The 25,510-nt window shown below is 61.6% G+C and overlaps 1 long non-coding RNA gene across 10 annotated transcripts in view; it reads left to right on the forward strand.

Annotated features, from left to right (window-relative positions):
• The window catches only part of LOC146398985 (uncharacterized), a 97,345-nt gene that overhangs the window by 16,274 nt on the left and 55,561 nt on the right, over window positions 1-25,510 (forward strand). For 7 of the 10 annotated variants that reach the window (XR_014818321.1, XR_014818323.1, XR_014818322.1 and 4 more), the window contains exon 1: window positions 23,889-24,011. The exons of the other annotated variants lie outside the window; for them this stretch is intronic. This is a non-coding gene — a long non-coding RNA (uncharacterized LOC146398985). Of the gene's footprint in view, window positions 1-23,888; window positions 24,012-25,510 lie in introns of those variants that run through there. 10 annotated transcript variants of the gene reach the window in all.

Genomic DNA, 25,510 nt, shown 5'->3' on the forward strand with positions numbered 1-25,510 from the left:
GCTGGGAGGGGCTTGTGGGTAGTGCCTGAACAGAGGGGAAGGGAGAGCTGAAGGGAGTGCTGAGGGCCAGGGGAGCAGGGGGGGACTGAGGTAAGGCTGTCAGTGGAGTTCCAGCAGACAGGTTCAAGTGAGGTGTTTTTTGTTTTGGTTTTTGGCATGCTGTGTGTGTTTGTTCGTTTGATTGTTTGTTTGAGAAGGGGGTAGAGGGGTGGGTAGGTTGGATGCCTTTGAGCTGATGGGGAAAGTTTCCAGGAAGGGGGGGGGTGTGGGTGGGGGCAGAGAGGGGCGAGGGGGGCGGGGACGCGGTTGTGCAGAGCGCCTGCGTGGGGGTTGCGTGCGTGCCGTGGCGTGCGAGGGGGTTGCGTGCGTGCCGTGCCGTGCGTGGGGGTTCGCGTGCGTGCCAGGGAAGGGAGCCCCCGGAGCGACTGCTGAGGGACACCGCGGCGAGCGAGCATGGGTGAAGGAGCTGAGGGCGTGAGCAGGGCTGCAGCGGGCAGGTCCAAGGTAGGTTTGTGTTTATCTTTTTGAGAAGGGAAGAGGGTGCCTAGGATGCTTGGGAAAAGGGGAGGGAAGGTCCCAGGAAGTGTTTGGGGGAAAGGTGCGTGGTTGGGGAGGGACCGGCTTCAGTGCAGGGCAGGTATGGGGGTTGAGTGCAGGAGGGTTAGCTGCGTGGAGGGGAAGGGAGCTCAGAGGGAATGGGGAGGGCCACCGCGAGCGTGGGGGAGGGAGGGTGAGGATGGCAGCGGAGCCCCAGCTGAGAGGTTGAAGTTAGGGTTAGTTTTGAGAGGCAGGAAGAGGGTGGATGGGATCCCTTGGAAAAGTGGAGGCGAGGTCCTAGGAAGGGTTGGGCCTGTGCGAGTGCGGGGAGCATGGAGGCGGGCAGGCACCCCTTGCCCCCCGAGCGTGCGTGGGGGTTGCGTGGGTGCAGGGGAAGGGAGGCCGGAGGGAATGGAGAGGGACACGGAGAGCCTGGGGCCCTGCGGGGAGGTTGTGAGGGGCATTCTAGGGGATAGGTTCAAGGTAGGTTTTGGTGGCTGCTGCGGTGGTGGTGGTTTTTGTTGTTGGTTTTTGGTTTTTGGTTGGTTGTTGTGAAGGGGGAAGAGGGTGGAGGATGAGGACCCCTTAGCACATGGGAGCGGAAGGATGTCAGGAAAGGAGCCCAGAGGGGTTCCTGTGGGAATGGGCCAGGGCAGCTGGGAGGGGCTTGTGGGTAGTGCCTGAACAGAGGGGAAGGGAGAGCTGAAGGGAGTGCTGAGGGCCAGGGGAGCAGGGGGGGACTGAGGTAAGGCTGTCAGTGGAGTTCCAGCAGACAGGTTCAAGTGAGGTGTTTTTTGTTTTGGTTTTTGGCTTGCTGTGTGTGTTTGTTCGTTTGATTGTTTGTTTGAGAAGGGGGTAGAGGGGTGGGTAGGTTGGATGCCTTTGAGCTGATGGGGAAAGTTTCCAGGAAGGGGGGGGGTGTGGGTGGGGGCAGAGAGGGGCGAGGGGGGCGGGGACGCGGTTGTGCAGAGCGCCTGCGTGGGGGTTGCGTGCGTGCCGTGGCGTGCGAGGGGGTTGCGTGCGTGCCGTGGCGTGCGTGGGGGTTCGCGTGCGTGCCGGGGAAGGGAGCCCCCGGAGCGACTGCTGAGGGACACCGCGGCGAGCGAGCATGGGTGAAGGAGCTGAGGGCGTGAGCAGGGCTGCAGCGGGCAGGTCCAAGGTAGGTTTGTGTTTATCTTTTTGAGAAGGGAAGAGGGTGCCTAGGATGCTTGGGAAAAGGGGAGGGAAGGTCCCAGGAAGTGTTTGGGGGAAAGGTGCGTGGTTGGGGAGGGACCGGCTTCAGTGCAGGGCAGGTATGGGGGTTGAGTGCAGGAGGGTTAGCTGCGTGGAGGGGAAGGGAGCTCAGAGGGAATGGGGAGGGCCACCGCGAGCGTGGGGGAGGGAGGGTGAGGATGGCAGCGGAGCCCCAGCTGAGAGGTTGAAGTTAGGGTTAGTTTTGAGAGGCAGGAAGAGGGTGGATGGGATCCCTTGGAAAAGTGGAGGCGAGGTCCTAGGAAGGGTTGGGCCTGTGCGAGTGCGGGGAGCGTGGAGGCGGGCAGGCACCCCTTGCCCCCCGAGCGTGCGTGGGGGTTGCGTGGGTGCAGGGGAAGGGAGGCCGGAGGGAATGGAGAGGGACACGGAGAGCCTGGGGCCCTGCGGGGAGGTTGTGAGGGGCATTCTAGGGGATAGGTTCAAGGTAGGTTTTGGTGGCTGCTGCGGTGGTGGTGGTTTTTGTTGTTGGTTTTTGGTTTTTGGTTGGTTGTTGTGAAGGGGGAAGAGGGTGGAGGATGAGGACCCCTTAGCACATGGGAGCGGAAGGATGTCAGGAAAGGAGCCCAGAGGGGTTCCTGTGGGAATGGGCCAGGGCAGCTGGGAGGGGCTTGTGGGTAGTGCCTGAACAGAGGGGAAGGGAGAGCTGAAGGGAGTGCTGAGGGCCAGGGGAGCAGGGGGGGACTGAGGTAAGGCTGTCAGTGGAGTTCCAGCAGACAGGTTCAAGTGAGGTGTTTTTTGTTTTGGTTTTTGGCTTGCTGTGTGTGTTTGTTCGTTTGATTGTTTGTTTGAGAAGGGGGTAGAGGGGTGGGTAGGTTGGATGCCTTTGAGCTGATGGGGAAAGTTTCCAGGAAGGGGGGGGGTGTGGGTGGGGGCAGAGAGGGGCGAGGGGGGCGGGGACGCGGTTGTGCAGAGCGCGTGCGTGGGGGTTGCGTGCGTGCCGTGGCGTGCGTGGGGGTTCGCGTGCGTGCCGGGGAAGGGAGCCCCCGGAGCGACTGCTGAGGGACACCGCGGCGAGCGAGCATGGGTGAAGGAGCTGAGGGCGTGAGCAGGGCTGCAGCGGGCAGGTCCAAGGTAGGTTTGTGTTTATCTTTTTGAGAAGGGAAGAGGGTGCCTAGGATGCTTGGGAAAAGGGGAGGGAAGGTCCCAGGAAGTGTTTGGGGGAAAGGTGCGTGGTTGGGGAGGGACCGGCTTCAGTGCAGGGCAGGTATGGGGGTTGAGTGCAGGAGGGTTAGCTGCGTGGAGGGGAAGGGAGCTCAGAGGGAATGGGGAGGGCCACCGCGAGCGTGGGGGAGGGAGGGTGAGGATGGCAGCGGAGCCCCAGCTGAGAGGTTGAAGTTAGGGTTAGTTTTGAGAGGCAGGAAGAGGGTGGATGGGATCCCTTGGAAAAGTGGAGGCGAGGTCCTAGGAAGGGTTGGGCCTGTGCGAGTGCGGGGAGCGTGGAGGCGGGCAGGCACCCCTTGCCCCCCGAGCGTGCGTGGGGGTTGCGTGGGTGCAGGGGAAGGGAGGCCGGAGGGAATGGAGAGGGACACGGAGAGCCTGGGGCCCTGCGGGGAGGTTGTGAGGGGCATTCTAGGGGATAGGTTCAAGGTAGGTTTTGGTGGCTGCTGCGGTGGTGGTGGTTTTTGTTGTTGGTTTTTGGTTTTTGGTTGGTTGTTGTGAAGGGGGAAGAGGGTGGAGGATGAGGACCCCTTAGCACATGGGAGCGGAAGGATGTCAGGAAAGGAGCCCAGAGGGGTTCGTGTGGGAATGGGCCAGGGCAGCTGGGAGGGGCTTGTGGGTAGTGCCTGAACAGAGGGGAAGGGAGAGCTGAAGGGAGTGCTGAGGGCCAGGGGAGCAGGGGGGGACTGAGGTAAGGCTGTCAGTGGAGTTCCAGCAGACAGGTTCAAGTGAGGTGTTTTTTGTTTTGGTTTTTGGCTTGCTGTGTGTGTTTGTTCGTTTGATTGTTTGTTTGAGAAGGGGGTAGAGGGGTGGGTAGGTTGGATGCCTTTGAGCTGATGGGGAAAGTTTCCAGGAAGGGGGGGGGTGTGGGTGGGGGCAGAGAGGGGCGAGGGGGGCGGGGACGCGGTTGTGCAGAGCGCCTGCGTGGGGGTTGCGTGCGTGCCGTGGCGTGCGAGGGGGTTGCGTGCGTGCCGTGGCGTGCGTGGGGGTTCGCGTGCGTGCCAGGGAAGGGAGCCCCCGGAGCGACTGCTGAGGGACACCGCGGCGAGCGAGCATGGGTGAAGGAGCTGAGGGCGTGAGCAGGGCTGCAGCGGGCAGGTCCAAGGTAGGTTTGTGTTTATCTTTTTGAGAAGGGAAGAGGGTGCCTAGGATGCTTGGGAAAAGGGGAGGGAAGGTCCCAGGAAGTGTTTGGGGGAAAGGTGCGTGGTTGGGGAGGGACCGGCTTCAGTGCAGGGCAGGTATGGGGGTTGAGTGCAGGAGGGTTAGCTGCGTGGAGGGGAAGGGAGCTCAGAGGGAATGGGGAGGGCCACCGCGAGCGTGGGGGAGGGAGGGTGAGGATGGCAGCGGAGCCCCAGCTGAGAGGTTGAAGTTAGGGTTAGTTTTGAGAGGCAGGAAGAGGGTGGATGGGATCCCTTGGAAAAGTGGAGGCGAGGTCCTAGGAAGGGTTGGGCCTGTGCGAGTGCGGGGAGCATGGAGGCGGGCAGGCACCCCTTGCCCCCCGAGCGTGCGTGGGGGTTGCGTGGGTGCAGGGGAAGGGAGGCCGGAGGGAATGGAGAGGGACACGGAGAGCCTGGGGCCCTGCGGGGAGGTTGTGAGGGGCATTCTAGGGGATAGGTTCAAGGTAGGTTTTGGTGGCTGCTGCGGTGGTGGTGGTTTTTGTTGTTGGTTTTTGGTTTTTGGTTGGTTGTTGTGAAGGGGGAAGAGGGTGGAGGATGAGGACCCCTTAGCACATGGGAGCGGAAGGATGTCAGGAAAGGAGCCCAGAGGGGTTCCTGTGGGAATGGGCCAGGGCAGCTGGGAGGGGCTTGTGGGTAGTGCCTGAACAGAGGGGAAGGGAGAGCTGAAGGGAGTGCTGAGGGCCAGGGGAGCAGGGGGGGACTGAGGTAAGGCTGTCAGTGGAGTTCCAGCAGACAGGTTCAAGTGAGGTGTTTTTTGTTTTGGTTTTTGGCTTGCTGTGTGTGTTTGTTCGTTTGATTGTTTGTTTGAGAAGGGGGTAGAGGGGTGGGTAGGTTGGATGCCTTTGAGCTGATGGGGAAAGTTTCCAGGAAGGGGGGGGGTGTGGGTGGGGGCAGAGAGGGGCGAGGGGGGCGGGGACGCGGTTGTGCAGAGCGCCTGCGTGGGGGTTGCGTGCGTGCCGTGGCGTGCGAGGGGGTTGCGTGCGTGCCGTGGCGTGCGTGGGGGTTCGCGTGCGTGCCAGGGAAGGGAGCCCCCGGAGCGACTGCTGAGGGACACCGCGGCGAGCGAGCATGGGTGAAGGAGCTGAGGGCGTGAGCAGGGCTGCAGCGGGCAGGTCCAAGGTAGGTTTGTGTTTATCTTTTTGAGAAGGGAAGAGGGTGCCTAGGATGCTTGGGAAAAGGGGAGGGAAGTTCCCAGGAAGTGTTTGGGGGAAAGGTGCGTGGTTGGGGAGGGACCGGCTTCAGTGCAGGGCAGGTATGGGGGTTGAGTGCAGGAGGGTTAGCTGCGTGGAGGGGAAGGGAGCTCAGAGGGAATGGGGAGGGCCACCGCGAGCGTGGGGGAGGGAGGGTGAGGATGGCAGCGGAGCCCCAGCTGAGAGGTTGAAGTTAGGGTTAGTTTTGAGAGGCAGGAAGAGGGTGGATGGGATCCCTTGGAAAAGTGGAGGCGAGGTCCTAGGAAGGGTTGGGCCTGTGCGAGTGCGGGGAGCGTGGAGGCGGGCAGGCACCCCTTGCCCCCCGAGCGTGCGTGGGGGTTGCGTGGGTGCAGGGGAAGGGAGGCCGGAGGGAATGGAGAGGGACACGGAGAGCCTGGGGCCCTGCGGGGAGGTTGTGAGGGGCATTCTAGGGGATAGGTTCAAGGTAGGTTTTGGTGGCTGCTGCGGTGGTGGTGGTTTTTGTTGTTGGTTTTTGGTTTTTGGTTGGTTGTTGTGAAGGGGGAAGAGGGTGGAGGATGAGGACCCCTTAGCACATGGGAGCGGAAGGATGTCAGGAAAGGAGCCCAGAGGGGTTCGTGTGGGAATGGGCCAGGGCAGCTGGGAGGGGCTTGTGGGTAGTGCCTGAACAGAGGGGAAGGGAGAGCTGAAGGGAGTGCTGAGGGCCAGGGGAGCAGGGGGGGACTGAGGTAAGGCTGTCAGTGGAGTTCCAGCAGACAGGTTCAAGTGAGGTGTTTTTTGTTTTGGTTTTTGGCTTGCTGTGTGTGTTTGTTCGTTTGATTGTTTGTTTGAGAAGGGGGTAGAGGGGTGGGTAGGTTGGATGCCTTTGAGCTGATGGGGAAAGTTTCCAGGAAGGAGGGGGGTGTGGGTGGGGGCAGAGAGGGGCGAGGGGGGCGGGGACGCGGTTGTGCAGAGCGCCTGCGTGGGGGTTGCGTGCGTGCCGTGGCGTGCGAGGGGGTTGCGTGCGTGCCGTGGCGTGCGTGGGGGTTCGCGTGCGTGCCGGGGAAGGGAGCCCCCGGAGCGACTGCTGAGGGACACCGCGGCGAGCGAGCATGGGTGAAGGAGCTGAGGGCGTGAGCAGGGCTGCAGCGGGCAGGTCCAAGGTAGGTTTGTGTTTATCTTTTTGAGAAGGGAAGAGGGTGCCTAGGATGCTTGGGAAAAGGGGAGGGAAGGTCCCAGGAAGTGTTTGGGGGAAAGGTGCGTGGTTGGGGAGGGACCGGCTTCAGTGCAGGGCAGGTATGGGGGTTGAGTGCAGGAGGGTTAGCTGCGTGGAGGGGAAGGGAGCTCAGAGGGAATGGGGAGGGCCACCGCGAGCGTGGGGGAGGGAGGGTGAGGATGGCAGCGGAGCCCCAGCTGAGAGGTTGAAGTTAGGGTTAGTTTTGAGAGGCAGGAAGAGGGTGGATGGGATCCCTTGGAAAAGTGGAGGCGAGGTCCTAGGAAGGGTTGGGCCTGTGCGAGTGCGGGGAGCGTGGAGGCGGGCAGGCACCCCTTGCCCCCCGAGCGTGCGTGGGGGTTGCGTGGGTGCAGGGGAAGGGAGGCCGGAGGGAATGGAGAGGGACACGGAGAGCCTGGGGCCCTGCGGGGAGGTTGTGAGGGGCATTCTAGGGGATAGGTTCAAGGTAGGTTTTGGTGGCTGCTGCGGTGGTGGTGGTTTTTGTTGTTGGTTTTTGGTTTTTGGTTGGTTGTTGTGAAGGGGGAAGAGGGTGGAGGATGAGGACCCCTTAGCACATGGGAGCGGAAGGATGTCAGGAAAGGAGCCCAGAGGGGTTCGTGTGGGAATGGGCCAGGGCAGCTGGGAGGGGCTTGTGGGTAGTGCCTGAACAGAGGGGAAGGGAGAGCTGAAGGGAGTGCTGAGGGCCAGGGGAGCAGGGGGGGACTGAGGTAAGGCTGTCAGTGGAGTTCCAGCAGACAGGTTCAAGTGAGGTGTTTTTTGTTTTGGTTTTTGGCTTGCTGTGTGTGTTTGTTCCTTTGATTGTTTGTTTGAGAAGGGGGTAGAGGGGTGGGTAGGTTGGATGCCTTTGAGCTGATGGGGAAAGTTTCCAGGAAGGGGGGGGGTGTGGGTGGGGGCAGAGGGGGGCGGGGACGCGGTTGTGCAGAGCGCGTGCGTGGGGGTTGCGTGCGTGCCGTGGCGTGCGTGGGGGTTCGCGTGCGTGCCGGGGAAGGGAGCCCCCGGAGCGACTGCTGAGGGACACCGAGGCGAGCGAGCATGGGTGAAGGAGCTGAGGGCGTGAGCAGGGCTGCAGCGGGCAGGTCCAAGGTAGGTTTGTGTTTATCTTTTTGAGAAGGGAAGAGGGTGCCTAGGATGCTTGGGAAAAGGGGAGGGAAGGTCCCAGGAAGTGTTTGGGGGAAAGGTGCGTGGTTGGGGAGGGACCGGCTTCAGTGCAGGGCAGGTATGGGGGTTGAGTGCAGGAGGGTTAGCTGCGTGGAGGGGAAGGGAGCTCAGAGGGAATGGGGAGGGCCACCGCGAGCGTGGGGGAGGGAGGGTGAGGATGGCAGCGGAGCCCCAGCTGAGAGGTTGAAGTTAGGGTTAGTTTTGAGAGGCAGGAAGAGGGTGGATGGGATCCCTTGGAAAAGTGGAGGCGAGGTCCTAGGAAGGGTTGGGCCTGTGCGAGTGCGGGGAGCGTGGAGGCGGGCAGGCACCCCTTGCCCCCCGAGCGTGCGTGGGGGTTGCGTGGGTGCAGGGGAAGGGAGGCCGGAGGGAATGGAGAGGGACACGGAGAGCCTGGGGCCCTGCGGGGAGGTTGTGAGGGGCATTCTAGGGGATAGGTTCAAGGTAGGTTTTGGTGGCTGCTGCGGTGGTGGTGGTTTTTGTTGTTGGTTTTTGGTTTTTGGTTGGTTGTTGTGAAGGGGGAAGAGGGTGGAGGATGAGGACCCCTTAGCACATGGGAGCGGAAGGATGTCAGGAAAGGAGCCCAGAGGGGTTCGTGTGGGAATGGGCCAGGGCAGCTGGGAGGGGCTTGTGGGTAGTGCCTGAACAGAGGGGAAGGGAGAGCTGAAGGGAGTGCTGAGGGCCAGGGGAGCAGGGGGGGACTGAGGTAAGGCTGTCAGTGGAGTTCCAGCAGACAGGTTCAAGTGAGGTGTTTTTTGTTTTGGTTTTTGGCTTGCTGTGTGTGTTTGTTCGTTTGATTGTTTGTTTGAGAAGGGGGTAGAGGGGTGGGTAGGTTGGATGCCTTTGAGCTGATGGGGAAAGTTTCCAGGAAGGGGGGGGGTGTGGGTGGGGGCAGAGAGGGGCGAGGGGGGCGGGGACGCGGTTGTGCAGAGCGCGTGCGTGGGGGTTGCGTGCGTGCCGTGGCGTGCGAGGGGGTTGCGTGCGTGCCGTGGCGTGCGTGGGGGTTCGCGTGCGTGCCGGGGAAGGGAGCCCCCGGAGCGACTGCTGAGGGACACCGCGGCGAGCGAGCATGGGTGAAGGAGCTGAGGGCGTGAGCAGGGCTGCAGCGGGCAGGTCCAAGGTAGGTTTGTGTTTATCTTTTTGAGAAGGGAAGAGGGTGCCTAGGATGCTTGGGAAAAGGGGAGGGAAGGTCCCAGGAAGTGTTTGGGGGAAAGGTGCGTGGTTGGGGAGGGACCGGCTTCAGTGCAGGGCAGGTATGGGGGTTGAGTGCAGGAGGGTTAGCTGCGTGGAGGGGAAGGGAGCTCAGAGGGAATGGGGAGGGCCACCGCGAGCGTGGGGGAGGGAGGGTGAGGATGGCAGCGGAGCCCCAGCTGAGAGGTTGAAGTTAGGGTTAGTTTTGAGAGGCAGGAAGAGGGTGGATGGGATCCCTTGGAAAAGTGGAGGCGAGGTCCTAGGAAGGGTTGGGCCTGTGCGAGTGCGGGGAGCATGGAGGCGGGCAGGCACCCCTTGCCCCCCGAGCGTGCGTGGGGGTTGCGTGGGTGCAGGGGAAGGGAGGCCGGAGGGAATGGAGAGGGACACGGAGAGCCTGGGGCCCTGCGGGGAGGTTGTGAGGGGCATTCTAGGGGATAGGTTCAAGGTAGGTTTTGGTGGCTGCTGCGGTGGTGGTGGTTTTTGTTGTTGGTTTTTGGTTTTTGGTTGGTTGTTGTGAAGGGGGAAGAGGGTGGAGGATGAGGACCCCTTAGCACATGGGAGCGGAAGGATGTCAGGAAAGGAGCCCAGAGGGGTTCGTGTGGGAATGGGCCAGGGCAGCTGGGAGGGGCTTGTGGGTAGTGCCTGAACAGAGGGGAAGGGAGAGCTGAAGGGAGTGCTGAGGGCCAGGGGAGCAGGGGGGGACTGAGGTAAGGCTGTCAGTGGAGTTCCAGCAGACAGGTTCAAGTGAGGTGTTTTTTGTTTTGGTTTTTGGCTTGCTGTGTGTGTTTGTTCGTTTGATTGTTTGTTTGAGAAGGGGGTAGAGGGGTGGGTAGGTTGGATGCCTTTGAGCTGATGGGGAAAGTTTCCAGGAAGGAGGGGGGTGTGGGTGGGGGCAGAGAGGGGCGAGGGGGGCGGGGACGCGGTTGTGCAGAGCGCCTGCGTGGGGGTTGCGTGCGTGCCGTGGCGTGCGAGGGGGTTGCGTGCGTGCCGTGGCGTGCGTGGGGGTTCGCGTGCGTGCCGGGGAAGGGAGCCCCCGGAGCGACTGCTGAGGGACACCGCGGCGAGCGAGCATGGGTGAAGGAGCTGAGGGCGTGAGCAGGGCTGCAGCGGGCAGGTCCAAGGTAGGTTTGTGTTTATCTTTTTGAGAAGGGAAGAGGGTGCCTAGGATGCTTGGGAAAAGGGGAGGGAAGGTCCCAGGAAGTGTTTGGGGGAAAGGTGCGTGGTTGGGGAGGGACCGGCTTCAGTGCAGGGCAGGTATGGGGGTTGAGTGCAGGAGGGTTAGCTGCGTGGAGGGGAAGGGAGCTCAGAGGGAATGGGGAGGGCCACCGCGAGCGTGGGGGAGGGAGGGTGAGGATGGCAGCGGAGCCCCAGCTGAGAGGTTGAAGTTAGGGTTAGTTTTGAGAGGCAGGAAGAGGGTGGATGGGATCCCTTGGAAAAGTGGAGGCGAGGTCCTAGGAAGGGTTGGGCCTGTGCGAGTGCGGGGAGCGTGGAGGCGGGCAGGCACCCCTTGCCCCCCGAGCGTGCGTGGGGGTTGCGTGGGTGCAGGGGAAGGGAGGCCGGAGGGAATGGAGAGGGACACGGAGAGCCTGGGGCCCTGCGGGGAGGTTGTGAGGGGCATTCTAGGGGATAGGTTCAAGGTAGGTTTTGGTGGCTGCTGCGGTGGTGGTGGTTTTTGTTGTTGGTTTTTGGTTTTTGGTTGGTTGTTGTGAAGGGGGAAGAGGGTGGAGGATGAGGACCCCTTAGCACATGGGAGCGGAAGGATGTCAGGAAAGGAGCCCAGAGGGGTTCGTGTGGGAATGGGCCAGGGCAGCTGGGAGGGGCTTGTGGGTAGTGCCTGAACAGAGGGGAAGGGAGAGCTGAAGGGAGTGCTGAGGGCCAGGGGAGCAGGGGGGGACTGAGGTAAGGCTGTCAGTGGAGTTCCAGCAGACAGGTTCAAGTGAGGTGTTTTTTGTTTTGGTTTTTGGCTTGCTGTGTGTGTTTGTTCCTTTGATTGTTTGTTTGAGAAGGGGGTAGAGGGGTGGGTAGGTTGGATGCCTTTGAGCTGATGGGGAAAGTTTCCAGGAAGGGGGGGGGTGTGGGTGGGGGCAGAGGGGGGCGGGGACGCGGTTGTGCAGAGCGCGTGCGTGGGGGTTGCGTGCGTGCCGTGGCGTGCGTGGGGGTTCGCGTGCGTGCCGGGGAAGGGAGCCCCCGGAGCGACTGCTGAGGGACACCGAGGCGAGCGAGCATGGGTGAAGGAGCTGAGGGCGTGAGCAGGGCTGCAGCGGGCAGGTCCAAGGTAGGTTTGTGTTTATCTTTTTGAGAAGGGAAGAGGGTGCCTAGGATGCTTGGGAAAAGGGGAGGGAAGGTCCCAGGAAGTGTTTGGGGGAAAGGTGCGTGGTTGGGGAGGGACCGGCTTCAGTGCAGGGCAGGTATGGGGGTTGAGTGCAGGAGGGTTAGCTGCGTGGAGGGGAAGGGAGCTCAGAGGGAATGGGGAGGGCCACCGCGAGCGTGGGGGAGGGAGGGTGAGGATGGCAGCGGAGCCCCAGCTGAGAGGTTGAAGTTAGGGTTAGTTTTGAGAGGCAGGAAGAGGGTGGATGGGATCCCTTGGAAAAGTGGAGGCGAGGTCCTAGGAAGGGTTGGGCCTGTGCGAGTGCGGGGAGCGTGGAGGCGGGCAGGCACCCCTTGCCCCCCGAGCGTGCGTGGGGGTTGCGTGGGTGCAGGGGAAGGGAGGCCGGAGGGAATGGAGAGGGACACGGAGAGCCTGGGGCCCTGCGGGGAGGTTGTGAGGGGCATTCTAGGGGATAGGTTCAAGGTAGGTTTTGGTGGCTGCTGCGGTGGTGGTGGTTTTTGTTGTTGGTTTTTGGTTTTTGGTTGGTTGTTGTGAAGGGGGAAGAGGGTGGAGGATGAGGACCCCTTAGCACATGGGAGCGGAAGGATGTCAGGAAAGGAGCCCAGAGGGGTTCGTGTGGGAATGGGCCAGGGCAGCTGGGAGGGGCTTGTGGGTAGTGCCTGAACAGAGGGGAAGGGAGAGCTGAAGGGAGTGCTGAGGGCCAGGGGAGCAGGGGGGGACTGAGGTAAGGCTGTCAGTGGAGTTCCAGCAGACAGGTTCAAGTGAGGTGTTTTTTGTTTTGGTTTTTGGCTTGCTGTGTGTGTTTGTTCGTTTGATTGTTTGTTTGAGAAGGGGGTAGAGGGGTGGGTAGGTTGGATGCCTTTGAGCTGATGGGGAAAGTTTCCAGGAAGGGGGGGGGTGTGGGTGGGGGCAGAGAGGGGCGAGGGGGGCGGGGACGCGGTTGTGCAGAGCGCGTGCGTGGGGGTTGCGTGCGTGCCGTGGCGTGCGAGGGGGTTGCGTGCGTGCCGTGGCGTGCGTGGGGGTTCGCGTGCGTGCCGGGGAAGGGAGCCCCCGGAGCGACTGCTGAGGGACACCGCGGCGAGCGAGCATGGGTGAAGGAGCTGAGGGCGTGAGCAGGGCTGCAGCGGGCAGGTCCAAGGTAGGTTTGTGTTTATCTTTTTGAGAAGGGAAGAGGGTGCCTAGGATGCTTGGGAAAAGGGGAGGGAAGGTCCCAGGAAGTGTTTGGGGGAAAGGTGCGTGGTTGGGGAGGGACCGGCTTCAGTGCAGGGCAGGTATGGGGGTTGAGTGCAGGAGGGTTAGCTGCGTGGAGGGGAAGGGAGCTCAGAGGGAATGGGGAGGGCCACCGCGAGCGTGGGGGAGGGAGGGTGAGGATGGCAGCGGAGCCCCAGCTGAGAGGTTGAAGTTAGGGTTAGTTTTGAGAGGCAGGAAGAGGGTGGATGGGATCCCTTGGAAAAGTGGAGGCGAGGTCCTAGGAAGGGTTGGGCCTGTGCGAGTGCGGGGAGCATGGAGGCGGGCAGGCACCCCTTGCCCCCCGAGCGTGCGTGGGGGTTGCGTGGGTGCAGGGGAAGGGAGGCCGGAGGGAATGGAGAGGGACACGGAGAGCCTGGGGCCCTGCGGGGAGGTTGTGAGGGGCATTCTAGGGGATAGGTTCAAGGTAGGTTTTGGTGGCTGCTGCGGTGGTGGTGGTTTTTGTTGTTGGTTTTTGGTTTTTGGTTGGTTGTTGTGAAGGGGGAAGAGGGTGGAGGATGAGGACCCCTTAGCACATGGGAGCGGAAGGATGTCAGGAAAGGAGCCCAGAGGGGTTCGTGTGGGAATGGGCCAGGGCAGCTGGGAGGGGCTTGTGGGTAGTGCCTGAACAGAGGGGAAGGGAGAGCTGAAGGGAGTGCTGAGGGCCAGGGGAGCAGGGGGGGACTGAGGTAAGGCTGTCAGTGGAGTTCCAGCAGACAGGTTCAAGTGAGGTGTTTTTTGTTTTGGTTTTTGGCTTGCTGTGTGTGTTTGTTCGTTTGATTGTTTGTTTGAGAAGGGGGTAGAGGGGTGGGTAGGTTGGATGCCTTTGAGCTGATGGGGAAAGTTTCCAGGAAGGGGGGGGGTGTGGGTGGGGGCAGAGGGGGGCGGGGACGCGGTTGTGCAGAGCGCCTGCGTGGGGGTTGCGTGCGTGCCGTGGCGTGCGTGGGGGTTCGCGTGCGTGCCGGGGAAGGGAGCCCCCGGAGCGACTGCTGAGGGACACCGCGGCGAGCGAGCATGGGTGAAGGACCTGAGGGCGTGAGCAGGGCTGCAGCGGGCAGGTCCAAGGTAGGTTTGTGTTTATCTTTTTGAGAAGGGAAGAGGGTGCCTAGGATGCTTGGGAAAAGGGGAGGGAAGGTCCCAGGAAGTGTTTGGGGGAAAGGTGCGTGGTTGGGGAGGGACCGGCTTCAGTGCAGGGCAGGTATGGGGGTTGAGTGCAGGAGGGTTAGCTGCGTGGAGGGGAAGGGAGCTCAGAGGGAATGGGGAGGGCCACCGCGAGCGTGGGGGAGGGAGGGTGAGGATGGCAGCGGAGCCCCAGCTGAGAGGTTGAAGTTAGGGTTAGTTTTGAGAGGCAGGAAGAGGGTGGATGGGATCCCTTGGAAAAGTGGAGGCGAGGTCCTAGGAAGGGTTGGGCCTGTGCGAGTGCGGGGAGCGTGGAGGCGGGCAGGCACCCCTTGCCCCCCGAGCGTGCGTGGGGGTTGCGTGGGTGCAGGGGAAGGGAGGCCGGAGGGAATGGAGAGGGACACGGAGAGCCTGGGGCCCTGCGGGGAGGTTGTGAGGGGCATTCTAGGGGATAGGTTCAAGGTAGGTTTTGGTGGCTGCTGCGGTGGTGGTGGTTTTTGTTGTTGGTTTTTGGTTTTTGGTTGGTTGTTGTGAAGGGGGAAGAGGGTGGAGGATGAGGACCCCTTAGCACATGGGAGCGGAAGGATGTCAGGAAAGGAGCCCAGAGGGGTTCCTGTGGGAATGGGCCAGGGCAGCTGGGAGGGGCTTGTGGGTAGTGCCTGAACAGAGGGGAAGGGAGAGCTGAAGGGAGTGCTGAGGGCCAGGGGAGCAGGGGGGGACTGAGGTAAGGCTGTCAGTGGAGTTCCAGCAGACAGGTTCAAGTGAGGTGTTTTTTGTTTTGGTTTTTGGCTTGCTGTGTGTGTTTGTTCGTTTGATTGTTTGTTTGAGAAGGGGGTAGAGGGGTGGGTAGGTTGGATGCCTTTGAGCTGATGGGGAAAGTTTCCAGGAAGGGGGGGGGTGTGGGTGGGGGCAGAGAGGGGCGAGGGGGGCGGGGACGCGGTTGTGCAGAGCGCGTGCGTGGGGGTTGCGTGCGTGCCGTGGCGTGCGTGGGGGTTCGCGTGCGTGCCGGGGAAGGGAGCCCCCGGAGCGACTGCTGAGGGACACCGAGGCGAGCGAGCATGGGTGAAGGAGCTGAGGGCGTGAGCAGGGCTGCAGCGGGCAGGTCCAAGGTAGGTTTGTGTTTATGTTTTTGAGAAGGGAAGAGGGTGCCTAGGATGCTTGGGAAAAGGGGAGGGAAGGTCCCAGGAAGTGTTTGGGGGAAAGGTGCGTGGTTGGGGAGGGACCGGCTTCAGTGCAGGGCAGGTATGGGGGTTGAGTGCAGGAGGGTTAGCTGCGTGGAGGGGAAGGGAGCTCAGAGGGAATGGGGAGGGCCACCGCGAGCGTGGGGGAGGGAGGGTGAGGATGGCAGCGGAGCCCCAGCTGAGAGGTTGAAGTTAGGGTTAGTTTTGAGAGGCAGGAAGAGGGTGGATGGGATCCCTTGGAAAAGTGGAGGCGAGGTCCTAGGAAGGGTTGGGCCTGTGCGAGTGCGGGGAGCGTGGAGGCGGGCAGGCACCCCTTGCCCCCCGAGCGTGCGTGGGGGTTGCGTGGGTGCAGGGGAAGGGAGGCCGGAGGGAATGGAGAGGGACACGGAGAGCCTGGGGCCCTGCGGGGAGGTTGTGAGGGGCATTCTAGGGGATAGGTTCAAGGTAGGTTTTGGTGGCTGCTGCGGTGGTGGTGGTTTTTGTTGTTGGTTTTTGGTTTTTGGTTGGTTGTTGTGAAGGGGGAAGAGGGTGGAGGATGAGGACCCCTTAGCACATGGGAGCGGAAGGATGTCAGGAAAGGAGCCCAGAGGGGTTCCTGTGGGAATGGGCCAGGGCAGCTGGGAGGGGCTTGTGGGTAGTGCCTGAACAGAGGGGAAGGGAGAGCTGAAGGGAGTGCTGAGGGCCAGGGGAGCAGGGGGGGACTGAGGTAAGGCTGTCAGTGGAGTTCCAGCAGACAGGTTCAAGTGAGGTGTTTTTTGTTTTGGTTTTTGGCTTGCTGTGTGTGTTTGTTCGTTTGATTGTTTGTTTGAGAAGGGGGTAGAGGGGTGGGTAGGTTGGATGCCTTTGAGCTGATGGGGAAAGTTTCCAGGAAGGGGGGGGGTGTGGGTGGGGGCAGAGAGGGGCGAGGGGGGCGGGGACGCGGTTGTGCAGAGCGCCTGCGTGGGGGTTGCGTGCGTGCCGTGGCGTGCGAGGGGGTTGCGTGCGTGCCGTGGCGTGCGTGGGGGTTCGCGTGCGTGCCGGGGAAGGGAGCCCCCGGAGCGACTGCTGAGGGACACCGCGGCGAGCGAGCATGGGTGAAGGAGCTGAGGGCGTGAGCAGGGCTGCAGCGGGCAGGTCCAAGGTAGGTTTGTGTTTATCTTTTTGAGAAGGGAAGAGGGTGCCTAGGATGCTTGGGAAAAGGGGAGGGAAGGTCCCAGGAAGTGTTTGGGGGAAAGGTGCGTGGTTGGGGAGGGACCGGCTTCAGTGCAGGGCAGGTATGGGGGTTGAGTGCAGGAGGGTTAGCTGCGTGGAGGGGAAGGGAGCTCAGAGGGAATGGGGAGGGCCACCGCGAGCGTGGGGGAGGGAGGGTGAGGATGGCAGCGGAGCCCCAGCTGAGAGGTTGAAGTTAGGGTTAGTTTTGAGAGGCAGGAAGAGGGTGGATGGGATCCCTTGGAAAAGTGGAGGCGAGGTCCTAGGAAGGGTTGGGCCTGTGCGAGTGCGGGGAGCATGGAGGCGGGCAGGCACCCCTTGCCCCCCGAGCGTGCGTGGGGGTTGCGTGGGTGCAGGGGAAGGGAGGCCGGAGGGAATGGAGAGGGACACGGAGAGCCTGGGGCCCTGCGGGGAGGTTGTGAGGGGCATTCTAGGGGATAGGTTCAAGGTAGGTTTTGGTGGCTGCTGCGGTGGTGGTGGTTTTTGTTGTTGGTTTTTGGTTTTTGGTTGGTTGTTGTGAAGGGGGAAGAGGGTGGAGGATGAGGACCCCTTAGCACATGGGAGCGGAAGGATGTCAGGAAAGGAGCCCAGAGGGGTTCGTGTGGGAATGGGCCAGGGCAGCTGGGAGGGGCTTGTGGGTAGTGCCTGAACAGAGGGGAAGGGAGAGCTGAAGGGAGTGCTGAGGGCCAGGGGAGCAGGGGGGGACTGAGGTAAGGCTGTCAGTGGAGTTCCAGCAGACAGGTTCAAGTGAGGTGTTTTTTGTTTTGGTTTTTGGCTTGCTGTGTGTGTTTGTTCGTTTGATTGTTTGTTTGAGAAGGGGGTAGAGGGGTGGGTAGGTTGGATGCCTTTGAGCTGATGGGGAAAGTTTCCAGGAAGGGGGGGGGGTGTGGGTGGGGGCAGAGAGGGGCGAGGGGGGCGGGGACGCGGTTGTGCAGAGCGCCTGCGTGGGGGTTGCGTGCGTGCCGTGGCGTGCGAGGGGGTTGCGTGCGTGCCGTGGCGTGCGTGGGGGTTCGCGTGCGTGCCAGGGAAGGGAGCCCCCGGAGCGACTGCTGAGGGACACCGCGGCGAGCGAGCATGGGTGAAGGAGCTGAGGGCGTGAGCAGGGCTGCAGCGGGCAGGTCCAAGGTAGGTTTGTGTTTATGTTTTTGAGAAGGGAAGAGGGTGCCTAGGATGCTTGGGAAAAGGGGAGGGAAGGTCCCAGGAAGTGTTTGGGGGAAAGGTGCGTGGTTGGGGAGGGACCGGCTTCAGTGCAGGGCAGGTATGGGGGTTGAGTGCAGGAGGGTTAGCTGCGTGGAGGGGAAGGGAGCTCAGAGGGAATGGGGAGGGCCACCGCGAGCGTGGGGGAGGGAGGGTGAGGATGGCAGCGGAGCCCCAGCTGAGAGGTTGAAGTTAGGGTTAGTTTTGAGAGGCAGGAAGAGGGTGGATGGGATCCCTTGGAAAAGTGGAGGCGAGGTCCTAGGAAGGGTTGGGCCTGTGCGAGTGCGGGGAGCATGGAGGCGGGCAGGCACCCCTTGCCCCCCGAGCGTGCGTGGGGGTTGCGTGGGTGCAGGGGAAGGGAGGCCGGAGGGAATGGAGAGGGACACGGAGAGCCTGGGGCCCTGCGGGGAGGTTGTGAGGGGCATTCTAGGGGATAGGTTCAAGGTAGGTTTTGGTGGCTGCTGCGGTGGTGGTGGTTTTTGTTGTTGGTTTTTGGTTTTTGGTTGGTTGTTGTGAAGGGGGAAGAGGGTGGAGGATGAGGACCCCTTAGCACATGGGAGCGGAAGGATGTCAGGAAAGGAGCCCAGAGGGGTTCCTGTGGGAATGGGCCAGGGCAGCTGGGAGGGGCTTGTGGGTAGTGCCTGAACAGAGGGGAAGGGAGAGCTGAAGGGAGTGCTGAGGGCCAGGGGAGCAGGGGGGGACTGAGGTAAGGCTGTCAGTGGAGTTCCAGCAGACAGGTTCAAGTGAGGTGTTTTTTGTTTTGGTTTTTGGCTTGCTGTGTGTGTTTGTTCGTTTGATTGTTTGTTTGAGAAGGGGGTAGAGGGGTGGGTAGGTTGGATGCCTTTGAGCTGATGGGGAAAGTTTCCAGGAAGGGGGGGGGTGTGGGTGGGGGCAGAGGGGGGCGGGGACGCGGTTGTGCAGAGCGCCTGCGTGGGGGTTGCGTGCGTGCCGTGGCGTGCGTGGGGGTTCGCGTGCGTGCCGGGGAAGGGAGCCCCCGGAGCGACTGCTGAGGGACACCGCGGCGAGCGAGCATGGGTGAAGGAGCTGAGGGCGTGAGCAGGGCTGCAGCGGGCAGGTCCAAGGTAGGTTTGTGTTTATCTTTTTGAGAAGGGAAGAGGGTGCCTAGGATGCTTGGGAAAAGGGGAGGGAAGGTCCCAGGAAGTGTTTGGGGGAAAGGTGCGTGGTTGGGGAGGGACCGGCTTCAGTGCAGGGCAGGTATGGGGGTTGAGTGCAGGAGGGTTAGCTGCGTGGAGGGGAAGGGAGCTCAGAGGGAATGGGGAGGGCCACCGCGAGCGTGGGGGAGGGAGGGTGAGGATGGCAGCGGAGCCCCAGCTGAGAGGTTGAAGTTAGGGTTAGTTTTGAGAGGCAGGAAGAGGGTGGATGGGATCCCTTGGAAAAGTGGAGGCGAGGTCCTAGGAAGGGTTGGGCCTGTGCGAGTGCGGGGAGCGTGGAGGCGGGCAGGCACCCCTTGCCCCCCGAGCGTGCGTGGGGGTTGCGTGGGTGCAGGGGAAGGGAGGCCGGAGGGAATGGAGAGGGACACGGAGAGCCTGGGGCCCTGCGGGGAGGTTGTGAGGGGCATTCTAGGGGATAGGTTCAAGGTAGGTTTTGGTGGCTGCTGCGGTGGTGGTGGTTTTTGTTGTTGGTTTTTGGTTTTTGGTTGGTTGTTGTGAAGGGGGAAGAGGGTGGAGGATGAGGACCCCTTAGCACATGGGAGCGGAAGGATGTCAGGAAAGGAGCCCAGAGGGGTTCGTGTGGGAATGGGCCAGGGCAGCTGGGAGGGGCTTGTGGGTAGTGCCTGAACAGAGGGGAAGGGAGAGCTGAAGGGAGTGCTGAGGGCCAGGGGAGCAGGGGGGGACTGAGGTAAGGCTGTCAGTGGAGTTCCAGCAGACAGGTTCAAGTGAGGTGTTTTTTGTTTTGGTTTTTGGCTTGCTGTGTGTGTTTGTTCGTTTGATTGTTTGTTTGAGAAGGGGGTAGAGGGGTGGGTAGGTTGGATGCCTTTGAGCTGATGGGGAAAGTTTCCAGGAAGGGGGGGGGGTGTGGGTGGGGGCAGAGAGGGGCGAGGGGGGCGGGGACGCGGTTGTGCAGAGCGCCTGCGTGGGGGTTGCGTGCGTGCCGTGGCGTGCGTGGGGGTTCGCGTGCGTGCCGGGGAAGGGAGCCCCCGGAGCGACTGCTGAGGGACACCGCAGCGAGCGAGCATGGGTGAAGGAGCTGAGGGCGTGAGCAGGGCTGCAGCGGGCAGGTCCAAGGTAGGTTTGTGTTTATCTTTTTGAGAAGGGAAGAGGGTGCCTAGGATGCTTGGGAAAAGGGGAGGGAAGGTCCCAGGAAGTGTTTGGGGGAAAGGTGCGTGGTTGGGGAGGGACCGGCTTCAGTGCAGGGCAGGTATGGGGGTTGAGTGCAGGAGGGTTAGCTGCGTGGAGGGGAAGGGAGCTCAGAGGGAATGGGGAGGGCCACCGCGAGCGTGGGGGAGGGAGGGTGAGGATGGCAGCGGAGCCCCAGCTGAGAGGTTGAAGTTAGGGTTAGTTTTGAGAGGCAGGAAGAGGGTGGATGGGATCCCTTGGAAAAGTGGAGGCGAGGTCCTAGGAAGGGTTGGGCCTGTGCGAGTGCGGGGAGCGTGGAGGCGGGCAGGCACCCCTTGCCCCCCGAGCGTGCGTGGGGGTTGCGTGGGTGCAGGGGAAGGGAGGCCGGAGGGAATGGAGAGGGACACGGAGAGCCTGGGGCCCTGCGGGGAGGTTGTGAGGGGCATTCTAGGGGATAGGTTCAAGGTAGGTTTTGGTGGCTGCTGCGGTGGTGGTGGTTTTTGTTGTTGGTTTTTGGTTTTTGGTTGGTTGTTGTGAAGGGGGAAGAGGGTGGAGGATGAGGACCCCTTAGCACATGGGAGCGGAAGGATGTCAGGAAAGGAGCCCAGAGGGGTTCGTGTGGGAATGGGCCAGGGCAGCTGGGAGGGGCTTGTGGGTAGTGCCTGAACAGAGGGGAAGGGAGAGCTGAAGGGAGTGCTGAGGGCCAGGGGAGCAGGGGGGGACTGAGGTAAGGCTGTCAGTGGAGTTCCAGCAGACAGGTTCAAGTGAGGTGTTTTTTGTTTTGGTTTTTGGCTTGCTGTGTGTGTTTGTTCGTTTGATTGTTTGTTTGAGAAGGGGGTAGAGGGGTGGGTAGGTTGGATGCCTTTGAGCTGATGGGGAAAGTTTCCAGGAAGGGGGGGGGGTGTGGGTGGGGGCAGAGAGGGGCGAGGGGGGCGGGGACGCGGTTGTGCAGAGCGCCTGCGTGGGGGTTGCGTGCGTGCCGTGGCGTGCGTGGGGGTTCGCGTGCGTGCCGGGGAAGGGAGCCCCCGGAGCGACTGCTGAGGGACACCGCAGCGAGCGAGCATGGGTGAAGGAGCTGAGGGCGTGAGCAGGGCTGCAGCGGGCAGGTCCAAGGTAGGTTTGTGTTTATCTTTTTGAGAAGGGAAGAGGGTGCCTAGGATGCTTGGGAAAAGGGGAGGGAAGGTCCCAGGAAGTGTTTGGGGGAAAGGTGCGTGGTTGGGGAGGGACCGGCTTCAGTGCAGGGCAGGTATGGGGGTTGAGTGCAGGAGGGTTAGCTGCGTGGAGGGGAAGGGAGCTCAGAGGGAATGGGGAGGGCCACCGCGAGCGTGGGGGAGGGAGGGTGAGGATGGCAGCGGAGCCCCAGCTGAGAGGTTGAAGTTAGGGTTAGTTTTGAGAGGCAGGAAGAGGGTGGATGGGATCCCTTGGAAAAGTGGAGGCGAGGTCCTAGGAAGGGTTGGGCCTGTGCGAGTGCGGGGAGCGTGGAGGCGGGCAGGCACCCCTTGCCCCCCGAGCGTGCGTGGGGGTTGCGTGGGTGCAGGGGAAGGGAGGCCGGAGGGAATGGAGAGGGACACGGAGAGCCTGGGGCCCTGCGGGGAGGTTGTGAGGGGCATTCTAGGGGATAGGTTCAAGGTAGGTTTTGGTGGCTGCTGCGGTGGTGGTGGTTTTTGTTGTTGGTTTTTGGTTTTTGGTTGGTTGTTGTGAAGGGGGAAGAGGGTGGAGGATGAGGACCCCTTAGCACATGGGAGCGGAAGGATGTCAGGAAAGGAGCCCAGAGGGGTTCGTGTGGGAATGGGCCAGGGCAGCTGGGAGGGGCTTGTGGGTAGTGCCTGAACAGAGGGGAAGGGAGAGCTGAAGGGAGTGCTGAGGGCCAGGGGAGCAGGGGGGGACTGAGGTAAGGCTGTCAGTGGAGTTCCAGCAGACAGGTTCAAGTGAGGTGTTTTTTGTTTTGGTTTTTGGCTTGCTGTGTGTGTTTGTTCGTTTGATTGTTTGTTTGAGAAGGGGGTAGAGGGGTGGGTAGGTTGGATGCCTTTGAGCTGATGGGGAAAGTTTCCAGGAAGGGGGGGGGTGTGGGTGGGGGCAGAGAGGGGCGAGGGGGGCGGGGACGCGGTTGTGCAGAGCGCCTGCGTGGGGGTTGCGTGCGTGCCGTGGCGTGCGAGGGGGTTGCGTGCGTGCCGTGGCGTGCGTGGGGGTTCGCGTGCGTGCCAGGGAAGGGAGCCCCCGGAGCGACTGCTGAGGGACACCGCGGCGAGCGAGCATGGGTGAAGGAGCTGAGGGCGTGAGCAGGGCTGCAGCGGGCAGGTCCAAGGTAGGTTTGTGTTTATCTTTTTGAGAAGGGAAGAGGGTGCCTAGGATGCTTGGGAAAAGGGGAGGGAAGGTCCCAGGAAGTGTTTGGGGGAAAGGTGCGTGGTTGGGGAGGGACCGGCTTCAGTGCAGGGCAGGTATGGGGGTTGAGTGCAGGAGGGTTAGCTGCGTGGAGGGGAAGGGAGCTCAGAGGGAATGGGGAGGGCCACCGCGAGCGTGGGGGAGGGAGGGTGAGGATGGCAGCGGAGCCCCAGCTGAGAGGTTGAAGTTAGGGTTAGTTTTGAGAGGCAGGAAGAGGGTGGATGGGATCCCTTGGAAAAGTGGAGGCGAGGTCCTAGGAAGGGTTGGGCCTGTGCGAGTGCGGGGAGCATGGAGGCGGGCAGGCACCCCTTGCCCCCCGAGCGTGCGTGGGGGTTGCGTGGGTGCAGGGGAAGGGAGGCCGGAGGGAATGGAGAGGGACACGGAGAGCCTGGGGCCCTGCGGGGAGGTTGTGAGGGGCATTCTAGGGGATAGGTTCAAGGTAGGTTTTGGTGGCTGCTGCGGTGGTGGTGGTTTTTGTTGTTGGTTTTTGGTTTTTGGTTGGTTGTTGTGAAGGGGGAAGAGGGTGGAGGATGAGGACCCCTTAGCACATGGGAGCGGAAGGATGTCAGGAAAGGAGCCCAGAGGGGTTCCTGTGGGAATGGGCCAGGGCAGCTGGGAGGGGCTTGTGGGTAGTGCCTGAACAGAGGGGAAGGGAGAGCTGAAGGGAGTGCTGAGGGCCAGGGGAGCAGGGGGGGACTGAGGTAAGGCTGTCAGTGGAGTTCCAGCAGACAGGTTCAAGTGAGGTGTTTTTTGTTTTGGTTTTTGGCTTGCTGTGTGTGTTTGTTCGTTTGATTGTTTGTTTGAGAAGGGGGTAGAGGGGTGGGTAGGTTGGATGCCTTTGAGCTGATGGGGAAAGTTTCCAGGAAGGGGGGGGGTGTGGGTGGGGGCAGAGGGGGGCGGGGACGCGGTTGTGCAGAGCGCGTGCGTGGGGGTTGCGTGCGTGCCGTGGCGTGCGTGGGGGTTCGCGTGCGTGCCGGGGAAGGGAGCCCCCGGAGCGACTGCTGAGGGACACCGCGGCGAGCGAGCATGGGTGAAGGAGCTGAGGGCGTGAGCAGGGCTGCAGCGGGCAGGTCCAAGGTAGGTTTGTGTTTATCTTTTTGAGAAGGGAAGAGGGTGCCTAGGATGCTTGGGAAAAGGGGAGGGAAGGTCCCAGGAAGTGTTTGGGGGAAAGGTGCGTGGTTGGGGAGGGACCGGCTTCAGTGCAGGGCAGGTATGGGGGTTGAGTGCAGGAGGGTTAGCTGCGTGGAGGGGAAGGGAGCTCAGAGGGAATGGGGAGGGCCACCGCGAGCGTGGGGGAGGGAGGTGAGGATGGCAGCGGAGCCCCAGCTGAGAGGTTGAAGTTAGGGTTAGTTTTGAGAGGCAGGAAGAGGGTGGATGGGATCCCTTGGAAAAGTGGAGGCGAGGTCCTAGGAAGGGTTGGGCCTGTGCGAGTGCGGGGAGCGTGGAGGCGGGCAGGCACCCCTTGCCCCCCGAGCGTGCTTGGGGGTTGCGTGGGTGCAGGGGAAGGGAGGCCGGAGGGAATGGAGAGGGACACGGAGAGCCTGGGGCCCTGCGGGGAGGTTGTGAGGGGCATTCTAGGGGATAGGTTCAAGGTAGGTTTTGGTGGCTGCTGCGGTGGTGGTGGTTTTTGTTGCTGGTTTTTGGTTTTTGGTTGGTTGTTGTGAAGGGGGAAGAGGGTGGAGGATGAGGACCCCTTAGCACATGGGAGCGGAAGGATGTCAGGAAAGGAGCCCAGAGGGGTTCGTGTGGGAATGGGCCAGGGCAGCTGGGAGGGGCTTGTGGGTAGTGCCTGAACAGAGGGGAAGGGAGAGCTGAAGGGAGTGCTGAGGGCCAGGGGAGCAGGGGGGGACTGAGGTAAGGCTGTCAGTGGAGTTCCAGCAGACAGGTTCAAGTGAGGTGTTTTTTGTTTTGGTTTTTGGCTTGCTGTGTGTGTTTGTTCGTTTGATTGTTTGTTTGAGAAGGGGGTAGAGGGGTGGGTAGGTTGGATGCCTTTGAGCTGATGGGGAAAGTTTCCAGGAAGGGGGGGGGTGTGGGTGGGGGCAGAGAGGGGCGAGGGGGGCGGGGACGCGGTTGTGCAGAGCGCGTGCGTGGGGGTTGCGTGCGTGCCGTGGCGTGCGTGGGGGTTCGCGTGCGTGCCGGGGAAGGGAGCCCCCGGAGCGACTGCTGAGGGACACCGCGGCGAGCGAGCATGGGTGAAGGAGCTGAGGGCGTGAGCAGGGCTGCAGCGGGCAGGTCCAAGGTAGGTTTGTGTTTATCTTTTTGAGAAGGGAAGAGGGTGCCTAGGATGCTTGGGAAAAGGGGAGGGAAGGTCCCAGGAAGTGTTTGGGGGAAAGGTGCGTGGTTGGGGAGGGACCGGCTTCAGTGCAGGGCAGGTATGGGGGTTGAGTGCAGGAGGGTTAGCTGCGTGGAGGGGAAGGGAGCTCAGAGGGAATGGGGAGGGCCACCGCGAGCGTGGGGGAGGGAGGGTGAGGATGGCAGCGGAGCCCCAGCTGAGAGGTTGAAGTTAGGGTTAGTTTTGAGAGGCAGGAAGAGGGTGGATGGGATCCCTTGGAAAAGTGGAGGCGAGGTCCTAGGAAGGGTTGGGCCTGTGCGAGTGCGGGGAGCGTGGAGGCGGGCAGGCACCCCTTGCCCCCCGAGCGTGCGTGGGGGTTGCGTGGGTGCAGGGGAAGGGAGGCCGGAGGGAATGGAGAGGGACACGGAGAGCCTGGGGCCCTGCGGGGAGGTTGTGAGGGGCATTCTAGGGGATAGGTTCAAGGTAGGTTTTGGTGGCTGCTGCGGTGGTGGTGGTTTTTGTTGTTGGTTTTTGGTTTTTGGTTGGTTGTTGTGAAGGGGGAAGAGGGTGGAGGATGAGGACCCCTTAGCACATGGGAGCGGAAGGATGTCAGGAAAGGAGCCCAGAGGGGTTCGTGTGGGAATGGGCCAGGGCAGCTGGGAGGGGCTTGTGGGTAGTGCCTGAACAGAGGGGAAGGGAGAGCTGAAGGGAGTGCTGAGGGCCAGGGGAGCAGGGGGGGACTGAGGTAAGGCTTCCCATCCTTAAAATGCTCACTTCACACATCTCAGAAGAGATGAGACCACCTAAGCTACAAATAAATACATCTTTCTTAGATGCCATAAAATCTGCCACTCCTGCAGCTCTTTCCTAAATTTTCCTTCACACTCAAGTGACCCCTTGCTGCCTCCACCTTTGGCAGAGTTTACAAATACTCACAAGTTCCTCCCCACTGAAAATAACCTTCACTCAAACCTGCACTTCCTTTAAGCTGTAAGCTAACACCTGATTTCTCTCCTATGTTAGAAAAGAGTTCCAAAAAGCAGCTTCTCAGTGCCACCTTCACTCCCTTAGAACCTCTTTTCTAAAACATCATTTCTACTCTCAAGGACTCTTCATGACCTCAGATCAACCCTGGTACTTCTGGTGGCAAATGCTAATGTCAAATCAAATGATATTTTCTAGGTCCTCAGCTTCCTTGACTTAACGGTCACATTTGACCCTCCTCCTCCTCCTACCTACTGTCACAAACTGTCTGAAACAAAGAAACAATCCATAGCGAATGTGTGAAGGATGGACAACACTACATTTTCCTGATTCTCTTCAACATTCTTGTGTACTCCACACTGACTTGTTCACCTTCAAGTCTGTCACTACAGAATTCTACTTCCAACTCCTTTGACACAGGCACATATCATCTCCCTTACAGATCTCATCTGCTATGCCCTATTCAGAAATGATCACTTCAG

Source organism: Sus scrofa, chromosome 10 (assembly GCF_054392235.1).
Source record: "Sus scrofa isolate SSC_HxYL_T2T_F1_AM1 chromosome 10, Sscrofa_HxYL_maternal_Yorkshire_Landrace_v2.0, whole genome shotgun sequence".
In the NCBI taxonomy this organism is placed as follows: Eukaryota; Metazoa; Chordata; class Mammalia; order Artiodactyla; family Suidae; genus Sus; species Sus scrofa.